This window comes from Barbatula barbatula (genome assembly GCF_947034865.1).
Source record: "Barbatula barbatula genome assembly, chromosome: 1".
Taxonomy (NCBI): domain Eukaryota; kingdom Metazoa; phylum Chordata; class Actinopteri; order Cypriniformes; family Nemacheilidae; genus Barbatula; species Barbatula barbatula.
Window position 1 is genome coordinate 3,089,786 of NC_136766.1, and position 15,329 is coordinate 3,105,114.

Below are 15,329 nucleotides of genomic sequence, written 5' to 3' on the forward strand. Positions count from 1 at the left end.
CAATGTTTTCATGCCACAACATTGCAAACCACCAAGTTTCAAAAATTCACAAATAATGTTATGGTATTACTACACAGTTGAGTATGTGTTTTGTGTTTTTCTGTGTATGAATTAAATGCTGGAGGTTTTATGGCAATTTTTAAATGTCGTGTTAGCCATCGCATTCGTCTTGTTCTATTGTAGTTTAGCAGTTATATAATTTCTGATAATTATATAATGCTAATTTAGCAGTTATGTAATGCACATACCCACAGAGTCATGTTGCTTTCGAGTGTTTCCGGACCTTTCCAATATGGCGTTTTTTCGCACATCTGTGGGTTTACAAGTTGGCATACAAGTTTTAGTTTGTTACTAATGATTTGTCTCTCGTCTTTGTTCCAACAATAAGTCCGAACTAAAGAAAGCCAACACAGAACACATACAAAAAAGGAAAGAGACCATTTTAAATCCAATTTTAGCTGTGTTGTGACCTTTCCAGTTGAAGTTCAAACGAAATCAAACAAGAATGACAAGACACGTGTAAACTGTGATTAAAATCAAGACTATCACATAGAAAACATGAAAGCGTGTACAGATATTACTGTTGCATTGCATAAAAGTGAATCTGAACTTTCTTTGCAGTATTTTTTGAGGTGTTTGCGATTTGTTTTCAGCTCACCGGACTGTGGATGCTGTTTGGATCTGGATCAGCAATGTTCACTCCACATCTCGAACTGGTGAGAACGTTTTAGTTTCTAGTCAGCTTTTGTCAAATTATGTGAGAAAGAGGAAAAGGACAACTATGAGTACTACGAGTGCATTTGGCACACCCCTTCAATATGCACCCATACACCAAAAGTGTTTGAAAGAACATTTGTGATCGATTTTCAGACTCGGCAATGACAAACAGTCTCCACACAATGTTCTCTAGATATCAGTCACACACACACACAAAGAGTCAGTCAAGCTGATTTTTCTCATTTATACCATCCACAATTTCAAGCTCGACTGTTCTCTCTGTGAGTGGCAGTACAGACTTGAATGATATGGTTCCTCTCATCTGTGATGTCCTTCCTCTTTCTTGCCGTCTCGGTCTGCTTCAGATGTGCTGTTGGATCATTTTTCTATTGATGTGAGCGTTTAAACTCATTTCCATCCTGATGATGAACAGCTCAACCTCATTGTGGTTCAAGGGTCAAGGGTCAGTTTGACACCCATTAGCATTTAGATGGATCTCATATAGATTGTTAAGTACTTTACATCTCAAATAATAAGAAAACACATGTCCTTTTTTTACAGATTTAGGAAACCAATGCTCTGTTAAAGAAACAGTTCACACAAAAATACTTACAGTATTCTTTCATTATTTATTTACACTGTTATCCTTTCGGGAGAAGTTTGGCTCAAAATAATGAAATGTTTTAGGTTTTTATTTCGTTATAAATTATTATTTAAGTTGAGAAGTCACTGCTGTTAAAATGTGCAAGATCGTCAGGTGCTCTTAAAAGGACAGTTCACCCAAAGAAATTAAAACCCTCTTTCATTTATTCACCCTCATGTCATTCCAAACCTGTATGAGTTTCTTTCTTTGGCAAAACACAAATGAAGATATTTTAAAGAATGTTGGTAACCAAACAACGTTGACATTGACTTCCATTGTATATACACAAAATCACTGAGACATTTCACAAAATATTTTTCGTTTGACCGCAAGAATTTCCATTTGTGGATGAACTTTTCCTTTAAGTCACAGTAAAGGCACATTAATGGCCATTTTGGTTGTCATGTATTTTGAATAAAAGTGAAGTGGAGCAGAAAGAACCATGTAGTAGTGCTTATTTCCCATTCTCTCTTCTTATCTTCCATTTGTTTAGAGTAAAACCGTGTCAAGTCCTGACTGACTGCTTTGTTTTTTGTTCCTTCAGTAAAGGTCTTGACCAAAACCGATATGCAACAAACCAGCATGAAACGGTGATGATCATTTCTTCCTCACTTATACATTACTCGACTCTGATTCTTCACGGTGTGATGGATGAGCAATGCAGGTGTGATGACCTGGTGAATGAGAATCTAGATACACATGTAGTTTCAGTATCGACGGGTCATCTGTGATGTTTGTGGTAGCAGCTTTCTGACCCTGCGCGGTATATTCATAACAAAAAGCATTTGCTGTACAGTGGGTAAAATAACTTGGCAATTGAAATTAAAAGTTAAAATTAAACTTAAAGACTGATCTTATATTCATATTACTCCCAAGACAAAATGCTGCTATAAATGTTGTCAACATAGTAATCAGTGTACACAATGTGCTAATATTTAGGAAACTTTATGCAAATACAGTTGTTGTTGTCTGTCCCGCTAAAATCCATTTAAATAGATTGACAGCACGTATCTGTTTGGAACTCTTAGGTGCTCCATGAACCGTGCGACCACACGGCTGCGAGATCGAGTGTCGTAACTCACATATTCAAAGGCTCTGCGTGAGAAATATCGTATGGTTCCGCCCCCTTTTAAAATAACCAATAGCGTTTAGTTTACGGCACAGTCAGCCTTGCAAAGCCGCATTTATTACAGCGTAATAGCTGTAAAAAGTCCATAGAGAATGTGCAGCCGACGTCCCACCGTGTTGCAAGCTGGGTGTGGCGGCCATATTTGTAGTTGGTAGCGGCTCTTTTCTGCAAGTTGCTTCATTTTACTAAGAAGACATAAACATGGTGGGTCGGTTGTGCTGTGTTATAAACTGCAACTACAGTCATTTAGGACAGAAACTCGACAACGCAATATGATTTTTTTGTTTTACGACTTGTAACAAACGCGAAGGAAATCACATCGATGATCATGTATCAATCACTAGTAAATAACCTCTAAAGATGGCGGCACCACCCCAGCATTTCTAGATGTTTTTTTACTTTTTATCGCTTATATATTTTAAATAGGAATTTTGCCAGCATGTAGAAGCTAATTAGTTTATTGACGTCCTTAAGGCTAACTTATTTTTAATAAAAGGAAAAAAACCTTTCATTTTGATTTCACTGGGGCTTTAAGTGAAGTTTTGGCGCCAGTTGCATAAACTGCTCAGACTCGTCACATTTTTTTCTTCAAGACGTCTTTACAAAAAGAGGTAGATTGGGCTAACTGAAATATGATAAGTAAGACTGATAAGTCCTTACTCTTTGTTAGTCAGTGAGTCTAGCTGTTAAGACGCAGTCTAAACTTAGCAGCTAAGTTTTTGCAACTGGGTCCTCGAAGGATTTTGTGTGATTGAGTGGGTCATAAGAGTGTCCAAGATGAATTTTCAGCATTGCTAACACTGAATTTGCTGACAAAACATTGATAAAACGGTTGACCTGTAATGGAAGATTGGGAAAGTGAACAAAAGGGAGCATCTGACCATCCAGAATCTTAACTCAATGAAGTCTGGAGTTAGCAGATATTGGTTTGGGCTATGGCAATGTGTCTGCGGTGCCAGTTTTCTGTAGTTGTCTATATGGTGAGACTCTTGGGAAATCAGCATTTTCTCTACTCTGTCTCTATGGGAAACTCAAACCATCTTCATCTTGTGGATGGATTTATCCCAGGGTGTCAGAGTGCTGCTGTCTCACACTAAACATTTTGTGCCAATCACCTGAGCTGTCGTGACGTGTCATGTGATAAATCCCTCTGGAGCTACAGAAAAATTAGAAAATTACAATGTTGATTGGCTGACGGTACCAGAAGTTCTTGTGCAGTCTTTGAACACCACGTGTTTCCGGTGGGAGTACGCTGTGCACGTTTGGCTGCTGATTCACTCTGGGCTGTTTGTTTGGACTTGTTTAAACTGTTTGTTGTACGTCTTAAACACTTACATCTCAACTGGAGATTGAAGACTTTACCTTTAATCTCACTTCAACTGGACAATTCATTGTATACAATTCAAGTGATGTTTCCCTTTTTGTTTCACTGCATTTGCTCCAAGGACTTTTTGGATGAATAGCATTGTTTGTGATGTTTGATATGTATATTGTGTTATGTTTTTGTCTGTTTACTTAAGTTTATGTTGTTATTTGTCAAGATTTCCTGTAGCTCAGTGGGATTACAGATACCTATGTATAGAAATGTATAGGATAACGCAATGTAAGTCGCAATGTTAGTCGCTTTAGATAAAAGCATCTGCTAAATGCCTAAATGTAAAGTGCTTTGAGCTCTGGAAAAGTGCTAGATAAATTTAATGTATTATTACTTATACGCCCTTGAACCCGAAGCAGCACCACTAATTGTTAAAATGAACTATTTTGAACATTTATGTTTTTTCAATAGTTATATATTTATGTATACACACATATCTTGCAGTTTACGGAGTGAGCTGTGATATTAAATCGGTGAGATCTGTTAGGTGGTAAAGGGACATTTTCTGAGTGCCCTTCCATAAAAATCACCTGCAAATTACAACCTTACGATTTAGTCCTGACAGCACAGAAAATCACACACACACACACACACACTTATTCACACACATTTCATATTCTCTCCTCCCCACTGCACAGTGAAAACTGGTTAGTTATGTCTCAGAGAAAAAAATCTGTCATGACACGCAGTTAATGAAAAGAGAGCCAGCCACTTAAAATGACAGCCGGGATTCATGTTCGTGTTAAAGGTGCGTTTTTATAGCAGATTCAGAGTTGATTGATAAGTCTAGATCCTCGCTGAGCTGTGAAATGTGATAACTGTACTAGTAAGATCATACAGTATAGCAGACGTTTAGTATGGATGTACGGTGGATGGCTTTAACTAATAGTAATAGACACAGGACATCTCTTACGCTTGAATTCTGTGCCATTATAAAAGCTGTGAATAATAATCAACCCTGGGGCTTTTCTAAAAGAGTTGCTTTAAATTGAGTTGGTTAATGAAGTTGAAAGGGTTTTCATCAACATTTATCTGCATTCACAGTCATTTTATTTTTTTGAAGACACACATTCTAACAGACATTTAAAATCACGCTCACAAACATCAGGGTGTTCATTTAAACGCACCGAATCGATCGAAAATCACTTAAATATGTGTGTCTCACATCTGTATGGTATAAAATAAAGAATGAATATTAATAAACCGCTAAAGTAAAATCAGGCAGTGAGGTAAAACAATTACAGATAACGTTTAAATGACGACAGCGTGCGGCTCAACGCAGAACAAAGAAGGTGCATGCGTATTGGAGACGCGCTCTAAATAAATATTGTTGTAAATGTGGAATCGAATTTAGTCTGATCATAAATTTTTCATACAATAACATAATAAATAGAAATGACCAGATTCATTAATCAAATGACCAGTGTCCGGGTCATCTGAAGACCAATACATCACGTCGCTACAACGTTCTCAACGGGATCAATTCACGACGTGGGGGGCGCCTTGAGGACGTGGACGTTTCTAGAACGTTAGCAAAATTTCCATTTTAGAGTGATTGAACGTTGTTAAGAGATCCTCAGAACGTCGTCACGAAGTAATGTCACGGTGACCAAATGAAGACGAACTGGCGATGTTGTCAGGGCGTACTGTGTCAGGTGGGTTTTGAATACCATTGTAGTCTACCATTTTTCCCACTATGGTAGTCAATGGGAGGCAAACTAAGCATCCTTCCAAATATCTTTGTGTTCATCAGAACAAAGACATTTATACAGATTCATATATAGACTCGAAGCTGAGTAAATAATGACAGAATAAACATTTGGGATGAAGTATCCCTTTAACTTTAGATCTGTGTGTGAGACGCTCTTTTTTACGACGTGAAACAAGCTTCACCCGGTTGTAAGTGCAGCCACGAAGAGTGTTGCTCATCAGTTTTCAATTTAATTTTTAATATATTACAACATGAAACCAACAGTACAATTCAAAATGTGAATCATAGTCTCATTTCAGTCATCAGAACAAGTCATTCAAGGTGCAAAACACTACGTTGTACCCACGTTCATTTTCACAGTAGCGCCCTCCGGAAACTTGTGGATACTGTAGCTGCCCTCACACTCCTTTGCAGTATTCATAAAGATATCTTCAGGTGAGTTCTTTTGTTGGATGTTTGATGAAGGCCGTGACCTGAGTGGGTATGTTTCACATGTTGTGACAGTTTCACCTGTGGAGTGCTGACGTGACCCACAGGGAGATGAAGGCCTATCAGTGGCAAGAACATTTATCACTGTAAAATATAGCAGGGCATAGTGGGGTAGACTGACAGCCTTAAGAAAAAGATGCATTGAGAGAAAGAGAGAAGGGAGGTAGGCGTGCGTGTGAGAGAGAGAAAGAGAGAGAGAGAGAGAGAGAGAGAGAGAGAGAGAGAGAGAGAGAGAGAGAAATGTGCTCATTGTCACATTTTTACTTCAGTGAAAATCTCTTAGATTTCCTAGGGGTAGCTTACTCTATTTGACAAATTGTCTCAACAGGATCTCTCATTCTTCACTTCTAAAAGTAAACCAATTATGAAAGTAAAAATAAATAGGTGAAATAAATAATAAAATTCTGCCCAACGAAAACTCGAATCCGTAATAAAATGTGAAATTTTGCCAACTAAGTTAAATGTGTCAACTTACCCTGGTAAGATTAGTGTTCCTATAAACTAATTTTGACTTGCTTGTGACAACTAGGCTTGTTCTTTGTGTTTCGGCATGTATTTTTATTGTTGTTTTTATTTACCATCTAGCAATGTGACACGTTCTTAAATACAGCGGTCAGTAAAAACACTGAATTGTTGTGTGTGGCTTCAATACTAAATTGACAGACAATCGAAAAAAAATTATTTTATAAAACAAAGTTTAAAATATTCAAATTACTCATCTAGAATATAAGAAAAATCTCAAATGAAATGAACTTAAATTAATTGTTGGAGTCTCCAAAAAGCCCTGTTGAAAAAACTGAATATGCTGGTAAGTTAGGTTTTGAAACATGGTAGCTGGTTTGTGCTGGTTTAAGATGGTCATGAGCTGGTATAGGACCAACCTAGGAGGGGGTGTCAGTTTAATGGAAAGTTTTGAATGTAAAACTATTAACTTAACATTTATTTCAATAGATAAAGACATAAAAATGAAAAACAGACCGACCGACAGACGGATAGATGAACATTTGAGTCCATGAGAAACCACCCGGACCCCTTGCAGACCCCCCCCCCCCCAATTACATAGCAAACACATATACAATAGCCTGAAATCATGGTGGTTACTGAAGATTAAACATTTCTGGGAAACGGTACTCATACAAGTGAAGAGATTTTCCTTGAAATCTCATCTGAACGCTTTTCCTGGAACACTCACCGCCTCACATTCCTGTTTCACGGCTGTGTTTGATTGTGCTTCATTTTCACAGCTTGTGTTTCGTTCGAGCAGAACTCATTTGATATTACGGTGATCTGTACACCACGTCTTCAATCACGTACATCAGCTCTCCCCTATAGCTATTATCACATACATACACAAACCTGGCTGTCTCACAATATGTACAATATATAATGCATCTCTCTCTCTTTCTCGTGAACAGATGCAACCGTGTTTAATGTGTAATTTCTAAAAAGACAGTTATGTTTGATGACATATTTCAAAGTGATGCAGCAGCCATTAAGAGGTCGTTCAGTCGGTGGTAATGCTTCGGGGTCTACAGGTAGACTCATGTTGTTCTTGACTGTAGTTTTATGGTGTGTGTAGTCTTTTCAGGCAAGAGACAGAAGCGCGGATGAGATCTGTGATGATTCAGATAATGTTTGCTGAAGCCAGGATCTGAAATCTAAAGCACGTTATTATGATTTTCTTTACATAATGTGATTGGTAGTGGTGGGCTTTTACAGAACCCTTTGGTTCTTGAGTTTGTCCCTGTCTGTTAGATAGAGTTGTGCATCTCTGAATAGACCTGAATAGTGATATTTGATTAAAATCGATTTTGCGCCCTTAATTAAAGACATTGTAGTCCAACGGTTTAATGAAATGTCACAGGGAATGAAGAATGTGCTGAGACAAAAACAAATAAATGATTTGAACTGATTTACTCTCTTCTTACTGTAATAACCAAATGCAAGCCTAATAGATGCAATGAAAATACTAAGCTTGCATTAACGGAGCCAGTGGGGTTATCATCTGTTCATATCCACCTGTACATTAATGGTCATAGTGTTAATGTTCATAGTATATAGTCATCTGTATATATTGTTCATAGTACAAACCTACTGTCATATTTTCATAGAACGTATATCCTGCACTTGCTAATTGTACTTCTGGTTAGACCTAAACTACATTTCGTTACACTGTACTTGTACTTATGTTTAATGACAATAAAGTTGAATCTAATCTAATCTAACAGCCTTAGCCAACGGGTTGGCGCTTATGGTTGCGTTCATTTTGGGGGCACTGACCAGGACTCGTGACCAGAAGGTTTCGATTCTCAGGGCCGGCGGGTAACGACAGTGATAGCTGCCCACTGCTTCTGGTGTGTATGTGTTCACGACTTGCAGTGCGTGAGGTCACTACTCACTGGACAGGTTAAGGTCACCATAGCTGACAAATAGGGCACTCTCAGAGGACAGGTCCAGTGGAGGATAATCAAGAACTGGCCAGTGGTGCAGAAAGAAGAAGTCTTAGGCGATTGGCTGAGGGTGTCTTGTGATAAAGGACCGAAAACCCAATGAGGCTGAGGTGCATATCTGACGACGTGTCGCGTTGATGGGAACCATACAAAGGGCATTATCAGCAGCACCTCACCAAAAGGCATCTTTTGCTCAGGATAATGTGGTGAAATTGGGACACAGAACACACAATGGCAAGGAAAGAGGATGCCTACCCGACGAACCAGAGAAACCTCAGTCCTCCTTTCCTCTATTCATATTCTTGTCAGCTTCCCCTGCATAAGGTGTTGGAAATGTCCTGTTGGGAAATTCAACTGTGCTGAAATAGTGGGGTTATAACACCTAGTCCTATTAAGCAAATCTAAGATGAACTTTTAAAGAATCTTGTTTTAAACTCAAGAACTCATCATTTCTTATTTCTAATGGGGTCGTGATGCTTTTATATTTACCTAATTATGTTTACTGTTCACATAACCCTTTACATTAAAACGTTTGTTAAACTTTCACAAAGAGCCTTTTGTAAGTATTTTAGTTTGCTTGAGATCTCCTCTTGATTCTTATGTGTTTTTCTGTGCAACTGTGTTTTATTAACTTCATCAGCCCGTATCCAAAGAACACGTAGAAAAAACATAAATTAATGAAATGAGACGCACAATTCAGATTTACACATAATTTCATTAACAATAAATCAAGACTTTGGCTGTGAGCAGAAGCTCTGAAATATCTGTTGTCTCAAACGTCAGTCCACAATTGAAATGTTCACCTGTTATGTTGTAGAACTGGTGGTTCTTAAAGTGATAGTTCACCCAAATATGGAAATCATTTCAAACCTGGATGACTTTCTTTCTTCCTCCGAACACGCAAGAAGATACTTTTTTTGAACGATATTGTTAACAGGCCTCCATTCGCTTGCATTGGTTTTGTGTCCATACAATAGAAGTGAATGGGAGCCGGGAATGTTCAGTTACCAACTTTCTTCCAAATATCTTCTTTTGTGTTCTGAGCAAGAAAGAAAGTCAAACAGGTGACAAGAGGGTGAGTAAACAATGACAGAATTTTCATTTTTGGGTGACCGTTCACTTTAAGTTGCTTTGTAAAGGCACCTGCTAAATAAAATAACAATATGAATGTCTTTGTCTGTCGCACAGTAAAGTTAAGCTTTCGTTAACTGCTTTTCAGAGAACACTTGAAGAATTAGATTCACATTACTCTCAACGCAGCACGTTTTTGAAGGACATTCATGTCTGCGGGATGACTGCTGCAGATTATTATTATAAATTATTATATTATAAAATCATAAACACACAGTTTATGCTGTGCAGTATTTAGTAAGCAAACAAAAGCGTATCCTTTGATGTAAAATGGTGTCAGATAGACTGATGAGAACAGTGTGTGTTTGTCTGCATGTTAAAATGAAAAGTGTCATACATCACAACAAACCTACATTTAGTAGCATTATCTTAATTGCAGCATTACATTGAGTGGTTATTTTAGGAAATACAACAGTGACATCCAAGAATAAGGTTTATTAGGTTGCTATGGCAATTTTGGAGTGTCTGTATGTGCAGAGACAGCTCATGCTATGAATATAAATACATTTATTGTATATCCTTTGATCATTGGCCAGCTGTGATGTGAGGAAATCAGATTCAATCATCATATTTGACATTCACATATAGAGATTTGTATATTTATATATTTGCTACACGCAGTGTACTGAATTTGATTCATGTTAGGGGTGTCACAATATACACACAATGTTTTGTCCGTAACACATTTTATGTTACATTTAACTCAACGTCTGTTGTCCCTTTTATTTATTTAACACACGATCAACTCAAAATGACACAATGTCAATAACTGTGATATAGAAAATCACAATTGCAGACATTGTGAGATTCTACACATATTGTGATATTGTAAATAGTTCAGCACCAATATTACGTTTTGCCTTCTCTCTCTCTCTCTCTCTCTCTCTCCCTCTTTCAATTTAAGTTTTCAATTTAATTGTGCTTTAATGACAAAATGTACATTTGTATTGCGTTAGCATTTGCTGTGTACAAATAGTGCACGTATGTATATTTTGCCCAAAAAGTGAACAAAATGAAAGAAGTGATAACATTCTAAATTTAAACTGATAACAAATAAATTTGATTGATAACATAATTTTTTTTTTCACTTTTCAATAGATATCTCGATATTATCGCCATTGTGAATTATTTGGGCCGTGTGAATCATACTGGAAATCTGATATCGTGACCACACATAAAAATACTTTTCTTGTTAACATACGTAGCCTCAACATAGAGTCTCTTTAGAGAGACATCCCTTAGGAAAATGAACCATGTTTTTTTCATAAGCCAGTATAGAAACCACATCTTGACTGAATGATTGATTACCACTTTTATAAATATACAAAAAACTGTTTAACTAAATTTGTTTGTTTAGTTATTTGAAGTCAAAGAGAGAAATGTTTGATGTATGATTTCTTATGACATAATATCTATTTGATCATTTTGAAAGTCATTTGAAATGTATTAAATACTTTAGCACAAATGTGTTTATTAGCTACAAATTTGATAATGTCTTGAGTCCTTATCTTTACTTACTCGCAACTCAATTTAATACATTTTAGCGCATTTAAATCCTGACGTCCACAGTCATCAGAATAGAAACTAGGAAAACCATCAAGCTACCAAGACTGCTAAATTATCTGAGGACACTGAGCGTTGTTGAATATGAATATTTTTGTGTGAGTTTTGTTGAGAGGAAAGAACTCACGAATTAATTCTCTTAAAGCACTGAGATCTACAGTATATATGGATAAAGGCACAAAGATATTTCAGGTTTCACTCATACACAGAAAATATGATTCAGAGCCGCCTGGAGGGGCTTCAGCCCACATGCAGAGAGAGAGAGATCTGTGACAAACACAGAAAGAGAGAGAGAGAGAGAGAGAGAGAGAGAGAGAGAGAGAGAGAGAGTCCCCGCAAACACTAGTGAACACTTTTTTCTTTAAAGGTAAGGTATGCAATTTCTCCACCACTAGCATTAATACACTTAATTGCCAAATGGATCGTTGAAAAAATGGCCAAAATATTGTGATGTAAGGGAGCGATGCAGCACCTTCAGATATCTGATGTGTTTATGTTCATGCTGCTTTGGCCGTAAACATGTCGACTGTTTAACTACAACCTTCAGAAACCGCTGAAGACACGTTTTCGGACAAAACTTGGCTTCTGCTTTCATTTCTACTCTTGTGTATCTTGACACTGTGACACTACCTGCCGCTTGAAGTATTGATGCATTTTTATAACATCTTGCTTGTGCTTTTCCTAATTTGCATTGTAAAAAAGTGACAGAATGAAACTAACTTATTCTGCAAGACTATTAAATGCACTTGTTAACATGCTCCTGGTTGCAATATGAATTTCAGAGCACAACAACATGGAGAAACGTTTGCATCTACGGATTTGCTGATTTGAGTGTTTACTTTGTTATGATATACATTCATTTCTGTTTTGTTTGCATATATTTTTTATTGACAGTCACGTGTGCGTGCGTGCGTGCGTGCGTGCGTGCGTATGGAAAGCCGTTTGGGTCATATTTCGCCATCAACCAGACGCCTGGTGTTCATATGACGCCTGCTTTTACGGCGTTTAAGACGTACAGACGCCGTAAATTATATGGAAAGCCGTTTGGGTCATATTTCGCCATCAACCAGACGCCTGGTGTTCATATGACGCCTGCTTTTACGGCGTTTAAGACGTACAGACGCCGTAAATTACGGCGTTTAAAACGTACAGACGCCGTAAATTACGGCGTTTAAGACGTACAGACGCCGTAAATTACGGCGTTTTAAAAGCAATGCGAAACGCCGTTCATTTCGCCGTTTGAACTTCCATATTACGCCGTAAATTACGGCGCTTCCGTGTAACAAAGACGCCGTAAAAAGCGGCGTTTTTTATAATATTAAAATCAGCCCCGCCTTTTCTACACAGTCCAGCCCCTCCAATGAACACAAAGACATGTGTAGTAGAATGTTGATCTGAATAAGTGTTCCTGTTTTTAACTTTATTGCGAATAATGCTTAGACTTTCATCATGTGTTATTTTTACATTGAGCGCGTTTATCCTCCTTTTCGTTTATAATAGTCTTTTGAACGAGCACGTTCGTGACACTTTGTGCGTTTATGTGACTTCGAGCTCATTATGATTGTCATCCGCGGTGGCGTAGTGGACTGCGTGCGCAGCAGCGAAACTTCATCCCTTTTAACGATTGGAGTTCGACTCCGCGGTCCGACCGTATTCTTCATTCCTTTTGAATTGTTCTATTGAGTCGTGTTTTTAAATGTTGGAACACTACCTGTTGCTGGCAACTTATTAAATGACAAGAAGCGCTTAGTACAAGCCAACGGTCTAAGGCCTTTATGCATGCAATAGCTGCGGGCTAAGTCTGCTACTGTGGCTGTTGTCAGTATGTTTTTATTGAATTAAATTTTTCCCATCTACGAACCCGTTTGTATTTCCATTTACATATAGACTGCATATGCTGCATGCATTCAGTATAAACCTCTATAAGATTTTGACGATCAAAAATCTTAAAATGGAGGAGATTGTTCACATACAGAAACAGTAAGGGAAATGCTGACCAAAAAAATATTGTTGCGTAATTATTATATAGCAATTTTTAAAGGAAAATATAGGCCTGTTTTATAACTTACTTATTGGTAAAGACATAACAATCAGCAAAGGTGCAATAACGAAAGTTGCAGGCATCTTAAGCTAAATTGTCAAACAATAAAAGCCAATTAAATAAATAAATAAATTAATTAATTAAATGAAAAATAATGTACACACAGTCGCCTAACTGGGCAGAACGTAAAAGGTATGCAACACAAAAGCACTGGATATTTAGGTTATTATATGCTCCATCCACATCGAGCTGAGTTTCTTTATTGAAAAAATACGTGCTTTGACGAGTAAAATAAATCATATCTAAATTCAAGTTTGTTTTTCATTCTCAGTCTGTTGATGCCGGCTGCGGAGAAACACGCTCTTTGAGACTCCCTACATAAATACTGCCTTTCTTTAGAAGTTGCTAAGCGATCATGTTTGTTAAATCGTTTTGTATTTTGGGATGGCTATTTTGACGAGGCCGCGTTCACTTATCATAGTTTTAGTGTGGGACTTATGCATAACTGCATTATGTAAGTGATTTTTTATTTATTTTTACGAATAATATATAACTCCCTTAACTCTTATTTGCTTAACCAAATTATTTAGCCTTAATTATGCGTGCGTGTTGTTCTTTTATTATATTTATATAGGCTATTATATAATTTAAAGTAATGCATTAATATAATGAATTTATAAATGATTGCAAAATTAAGATGTGTTATTCCAGAACTGTATACTGTACATTATAAAATAACCCAACAGACTACTCAGATCATTAGAATCAAGTCAGTTAGAGATAACAAAAGTTGACTCAAAACAAGGTTCGTCAGCGATAAGACCTGAAGCCGCAGGCATCAGATGCTCTTTAATTTTAGCTACTTTTACATCCAGATTAAAAACACAACTAGTCGTTCATTTGTCTTCCTTTTCCTTCCGTTGCACATTTGATTTCCTATTTATTGTTATTTTCTATTCTTAAGTATGTGTGATTTAAAAGAATTAACGCTTTTTGAAGATCTCTTTTGCATTATGTATCCTTCTTTTTTTGTACTTTATATATAAATCACCATTAACTGTTTGAAATGTGCTACATAAATAAACTTGCATTGCCTGTATGTATGTAAATCATTAAATGGACGCCAATTGACAACAAGCCTACCCCAATTCTAAATGTACTGCAAACTCTTAATTTGATTGAAAATAGATGCCCTTACGATCTGATGTGAGATCTGATGCGCAAACAAAGTCGTTTTTCATCGTGACTTTAGTCAACATGGCGGTATCGATCCCTATAACATTACCAGTTACGCAGCATTTGTTAAAGCGTATTACTCAGCGCCGCCGCTCCCACCAGGCGCATCTGTGCGTAGGGGCACCAAAAATAGCCTAATCATTTTTCTAACCTAATGTTATTTCATTAGGATATAGAAAAATCATAATGGAATTATGCTTAGGGCACCAAAATGGCTAGCAGCGGCACCGGTATTTCTTGTACAAAGGAATTGTTAAGCAACTTAAAGTATTTAGCATTACAATGACTGATCGCCGTTTCAATGTAATATTTACATTGAAACGGCGCTTCAGAGCCGCAAATACCAGGACAGTCAGGCACAAGAACAGTTTCTTCCCCCAGGCAATCTACCTCATGAACAGTTAAATGTTCCCCACTTATGCAATAAAAATGTGCAATATCCTTATATTTATTGTTACCCCTCCAGTACATCCCTGCATCTACTTAATCCTATCCCATTATAATTTCTAGCACAATTGTTTATACACTTATTTATTTGCCTATTTCTTGTCTGTGTGTTGTTGTCTCTGTGTACTGGAAGGTTATGTCACAAAAACAAATTCCTTGTATGTGCAAGCATGGCAATAAAGCTCTTTCTGATTCTGATTCTGATATTTATATCATTGTTGTTGTTATAAGTGCCCTTAACAGACAATAACAAGACAAGGAAGTTTTGCTTTTTATACTTCGTTGTCGCAGCACCACAACATCATACACGAGCTTGAGGTTTAGAAGTTAACTTAGTTTTTTGCCTTTCACACCAAGAACAATCAAAATGTGAATTTGTCAGCATCATTACCCCAGT